This window comes from Pistacia vera, unplaced genomic scaffold, assembly GCF_008641045.1.
Source record: "Pistacia vera cultivar Batoury unplaced genomic scaffold, PisVer_v2 Contig731, whole genome shotgun sequence".
In the NCBI taxonomy this organism is placed as follows: Eukaryota; Viridiplantae; Streptophyta; class Magnoliopsida; order Sapindales; family Anacardiaceae; genus Pistacia; species Pistacia vera.
Genome location: NW_022196592.1, coordinates 120,979 through 126,986, shown reverse-complemented (window position 1 = coordinate 126,986; position 6,008 = coordinate 120,979).

Genomic DNA, 6,008 nt, shown 5'->3' with positions numbered 1-6,008 from the left:
AAATCCTACCTAAATACTTGAATCAATGTCTAAGATTGGAGCAAAAGGTAACCATATACGTTGATGTATTATGGAAAGCAAATATCACGAATATGCAATATGGCAAGCTAGGATTAAAGCTTGATTTCCTGAATTATTCTTCATTAATAGGTTGATTACATGTAATCTCACTATTAAGGTGCAATATTTTATTTCCTAGTTTATACTTTATTTTTTGTATAAATAGGACTTTGTACAAACATACAATACAATGAAAATACACATTACAATTGTAATTCTTCTTCTTCTTTATTCTAGCATGCTCTTAGCAATTTAATTGCAGCTCTTGCCTCTCTCTGATAAGCTTCTGACATGGTATCAAAGCTTTCAACTTAGCTTCATTTCCGCTCAAAACAATCCTCTCCAGTCTTCATTTTGTCAATCTGCAAAATAAGGCACTCAAATTAGTTTTACTCCCATAAACAGAACACTGTCTACCTTCATCCACTATGGATACAACCAAACTACTACTAGCCTTAGACCACAACCAAACCAGTAGCCAAACAGAGTCCGCAGCCAATTCAGATGGGCTCACCCAAACCAACCCAACTATTCAACAAAACCAAAATACTAGGCTAGGCCCAAACACAGGTTCATACGGCTCAATCCCTTTTGGGTTCATGGGTCAAAATCCAGACCTGTTGGGTCTAAATACCACCCGACGATTCCAAATCCTTACCCGCTCTTCCAACTCGTGTCACCCACCGTCAAACGCCCAGAACTAGGAGATCCCCTCTATTCTCCGACGTCTGAAAGCTTCGAGCTTGTGCTCGTGAAGCAACCTCTCACTGGTTCTAACAACTATGCAACCTAGGCTTGCAATTTCCGACGAGCCCTAATCACAAAAGACAAGAAGGGGTTCATAGATGAAACCCTCTTGCCACCAAAAGACCCACAAATGCTCAAACATTGGGTTAGATGCAACACCCTAGCCCATGCATGGCTAAGCAATTCCTTAACCCAGGAGATTGTTGCTGGACTCCCACAAACTGAAGATGCCCACGAAATGTGGGCGAATATTCAAGAAATGTATGGCTAGCTTGATTTCGCCAAGATTTTCACCCTTCGGCAAAAAGTTGCTGAAATCAAACAGGGTAACCTCATTATCACCACTTATTTTAATCGATTGTATGTCATTTGGAATGAACTTGATGTAGTAGCAGAGCCATTTGAAGGGCCGCCAGCGACGCTTTAGCAGATTTAGAGAGCCAAAACTAGGATCTGTTCATTCACTTTCTCATGGGTCTGACTGAAGCCTTCCTCCCATTTTGTACCTAGATGTTGGCAACCACGCCAACTTCGTCTTTGAGAAACAATTACCAATTGGAGGTGCAAGAAGAAAGTAAGAGCCAGACCACCAAAGAGCAATCCCGATCTACTGACCCTAATGAGTTTGCCATCGCCCATGGAGACTCTGATGGTGCAAAGAAAAATGGAAGGGGAGAAGTTCACCGTGATGGGGCAGTGAAGATAGAATTGGTGTCGCAAAATGGAAATAAAGGGGGTGGCTTTGTACGGCCAGGGCTTTAAGAAGAAAAGGGTTTTAATTTATATGAGGGCTCAAATGTAATCAACGGCCCATATCAACTCTTTCAATCCAATGGTCCAAATCGTCCAAATCCCACATCTCACATTAATGCATCCAATAGCTCATACTCAACCACATCTAATGAGTCCTATCAAGCCAATGGTTCTAGATCATCAAAAAGAGGTAAATTATATTGTGACCACTATAAGAGGAGGAATCACAACCAGGAAAATTGTTGGAGAATTCATGGCTGACCATCGAATAAGAAATTTGGAAATTCAACCGTCAATCAAATTGCCACAAATACTAATCCAGGAAACACTATTTCTGCACCCATGATTAGTTCAAAACAATACCAATAGTTCATCTAGATGATGAATAATATTCCCCATGCAAACATGGAATTCTATGCAGCTACCACTTTTTGTTTAAATTTAATTAAAGTTGATATCTGGATTATTGATTCAGGGGCTAGTGATCATCTTATTTGCAACCCCAAATACTTTTCCCACATATCCACACAATCCTCCACTTTTGTTCGCCTACCTAACGAAAATGTAACACCAGCCATATACATATGAACTGTTCAACTCACACCACACTTAATTCTTAAGAATGTTTTGTTTATCCCGAATTTTCAATTTAACCTTATCTCTATCTCCAAAATCTGTCATGATAACAATTGCGTCTTAAAATTTCTTCTTAACATGTGTGAATTTCAGGACCCTTTTACTGGGAAACTGATGGGCTTGGGTAAGGTTCAAAATGGTCTTTACTATTGGATGGGTGATTTTGTCGCAACTTTTCCAAATTTATCTTGTATTACCAAAAATAAAATTTCTAATTGTAATACAAGTATTAATAAAAATTCTCTTATTCTTCATCAAAGATTAGGTCATAGTGCTTTTTTTCCACAACCTAAGTGTTCGATTTGTCCTCTTGCTAAACAATCTCGCAGAACCTTCCCAAATAGTACCACCCACACTACACGACCTTTTTCCCACATTCATCTTGATATATGGGGACCATACCATACACCCAACTATGATGGTTTTAGATTTTTCCTAACAATAGTTGATGACTTTTCACGAGGAACCTAGGTATACCTCATGAACTCAAAAACACAAACATTCAAAAATATTCGGAACTTCCTATCCATGGTCACAGCTAGAGGTGAAAATCGAGTCGAATAGCTCGCGAGCTACTTGAACTCGACTCAACTAATGTCGAGTCAAGTTTGAGTTCGAGTAGTTCAATTAGTTAATCGAGTCGAGTTCGATCACAATGGTACTCGACTCGATATGTTCACGAGTATTTTCAAGCTCGAAGTTAAATTGATATTTTTTAAAGTATTAGGGGTCGTATGTAATGTATATGTTATTTAAAAGTTTTAAAAGTTGCAAATCCACCCCTGTTGAAATAATGTAAAGCAGGATTGTATACAAAATCCCTAAATCATTTTATCTCTTTCTCTTCTTCTTCACAAATCGTTGTCGCTGTTTTCTTCCCTCTCCTTCGCTATCGGCATTTTCTTCCCTCTCCTTCACTGTCGCCAATCACCATCTTGCTTCATCTCCTCTCTGCCTCTCAGACTCTCAGGTACTGTGAAACTGAAGCCCCTAAATGAAACTAGAGTCCACTTTCAGTCAAATTTTGTTGGTCTTGGAATGTTATCAGTGGGGTTTCTAGGTTTTGGAATTTTAATCAGTGGGGTTTCTGGGTTTTGGAATTTTTATCAGTGTGGTTTATGGGTTTCTGGGTTATGTATAAACTGATGCATTAATGGGGTATTGGGGTTTATGTGTAAATGATTGTTTCGGCTGAATGCATTGAGAAGTGTTTGGTGTGATTAGTTGCTAGAATTTTCGATTTCAGCATGACACATTGAGAAGTATTGGGTACATTGAGAAGCTGTTATATTTACAATTCGGCTGAGGTAAATTGAAAAATATTGGTGGTGATTTGTCATTTGTGTTTTGGAAATGGTGTTTGCATGAGTGGAGATAGTTAGGTTGTTGAGAAATGAAACATGTAGATGATAAGAAAATTTACTTAAAAATAAAACATGTAATTTTATTAGATTAATTTCAAGTATCTTGTTTCTTTACTAGAAATTAAAAAAGCAAAGTCATTTTTGTAAACTTTTTAGCCCACGTCATGTCTAACTAAGATATAGTTAATAAGTTAAACTTGAAGGCTAGTGATGTCACATTGTCACTGCCGTAGATCCATCACTGAAAGATGAGGAGAGGCTATGATGGCCACATAAATAAATAATTAAATAAATTAAAAAAAAAAAGGATTAAAATAATAAAAGCAAAATTAAAGAGTTAATTAAGGTCATAAGATGGTGACATTATTGTTAAAGAAATACAAATTGCAAAAACTTAAGAATAGAGACCAAACGCAAAGTTGCTGATAGCATTGTCTTCTTTCTATAGTGATGGGGTTTTGTTTTGGAAGATTAGTGGGTAATAATGGGCAATAATTTTGGTTAAGTTGTCGTTTTCTTAGTTCAAATTTATTAAAAAGGGAGGGTGCTTGTGTTCCTAATTGTCAATTAATTAGCATATTGTATTTAATAGTGTTTTAATTCTACAATTATAGGTATGGATTCAACTAGTAGCCGTCCCACTCCCACAGTTAATACGAATATAAGTGAAACTAACGCTACTGCTAGTAGCTCCCCGAAAAATGAAGATGAAGTTAATCCAATCCATATAAAGAAAAGAGGCAAGACATCTGTGGTCTGGTCAGATTTTACAGAGGCGGTTCTACCCAACGGTGCGAAAAAGGCAGAATACAACTATTGTAAGACTAGACTTACCATTAATGCATCTTGAAGCACTACTGCCTTTTTGAGACATTTGAAAATGTGTGCTTTGCGAATGGTTTCCCAGAGGCAACAACAACAAATTAACTTTCCGCCCTTAGATTCCAGTGTTGGGGAAAGTGAGATGTCTGCTCTAATAGGTGGTAAGTTTGATATGACAGTTATGAGGGAACTTATTACGTATTAGGTGCTTATGCATGAGCACCCATTTACCATTGTAGAGGAGGTGAGTTTAAACAATGTGCTCAAGTATGCGGCGCCATCTTGGGAAAAGATATTGCACGTTACTAGTAGAAGTGATTGCATGAAGGTGTATGAAATGGAAAAAAAAAAATTGAAGAATTTGTTGAGGTGTGTTGATAAAATTAGTTTGACCACCAATTTGTGGAATTCGGGTAATCAAAAGATTGAATACATGGTGGTGACGAGGCATTGGATAGATACTAATTGGAGGTTGAACAAGCATGTGATCAGCTTTGTTCATTTACCTCCTCCACTCGGCGGGATTCAGATTGCTGATTGTATGTTTAAGTGTTTGAGGGAATAGGGAATTGAAAACAAGGTCTTCACGATCTCAGTTGATAACGCCTTAAGTAATGATCTAGCAATTAGGGTTATGAAGGATAATTTTTCAGTATCTAGGAAGCTCCCTTGCGGAGGTAATTTTTTTTAGCATAAATTTTTACTCCATTTGTTGAATAAAATCAATTTTCACTATATTGTATAGCTAATATTTCATTACTTGTTTTTTCATTTCTTGATTTTAGGTAAAATGTTTCATGTTCGGTGTTGTTCTCACATACTAAATATAATGGTGCAAGATGGTCTTACTTAGATTAGGCACATCATTCATGATGTCCGTGATAGTGTGTCATACATCAATCAATCAGAGAGCAAACTTACCATATTTTCAGAGATTGTGCATCACATGCAATTGTTGTACTAGAAGCTAATCCTTGATTGTAAAACGAGGTGGAACTCAACTTATGAGATGTTGACAACTACACTGACGTTTAGATTGGTGTTTTCCCATTACATTGACAAAAATCCATATTATCATTCTTGTCTCACAACAGAAGACTGGGACAAAGTAGAGAAAGCATGTGAGATTCTTCAAGTTTTTTAGTGTTGCCACTAATATAATTTCTGGGAGTGATTATCCAACATCAAATAAATTTTTGGTCGAGGTTTGTAGGGTGAAAATATTGTTGGATAAACATGCAAATGATGAAAATGAGTTTGTTCAGAACATGGTGAGGAAGATGAAAGGTAAGTTTGATAAGTATTGGGGAGAGTGTAATTTGTTGATGGCTATTGCTGCTGTCTGAGACCCTAGGCGCAAAATGAGAGTGATTGAAGGTGTTTTCCCCAAGATATTTAGTGAGTTAGAATCATGATTCAATGTTACAAAATTTCGGGAGGCGTTGTACGAGTTGTATGGGGAATATGTGGTTGATAGGCAATCTTTAACCAACAATCGTAGTGTGAGATCCGCGACAGAGATGTCCTTTAGTCAACAAAAATACGTACTTGAACTTGTATCAAACTCAGGATTATCTACATGTAAACCAAGTGCCATACCTACTGAACAGAATGCCAAGCTCACCA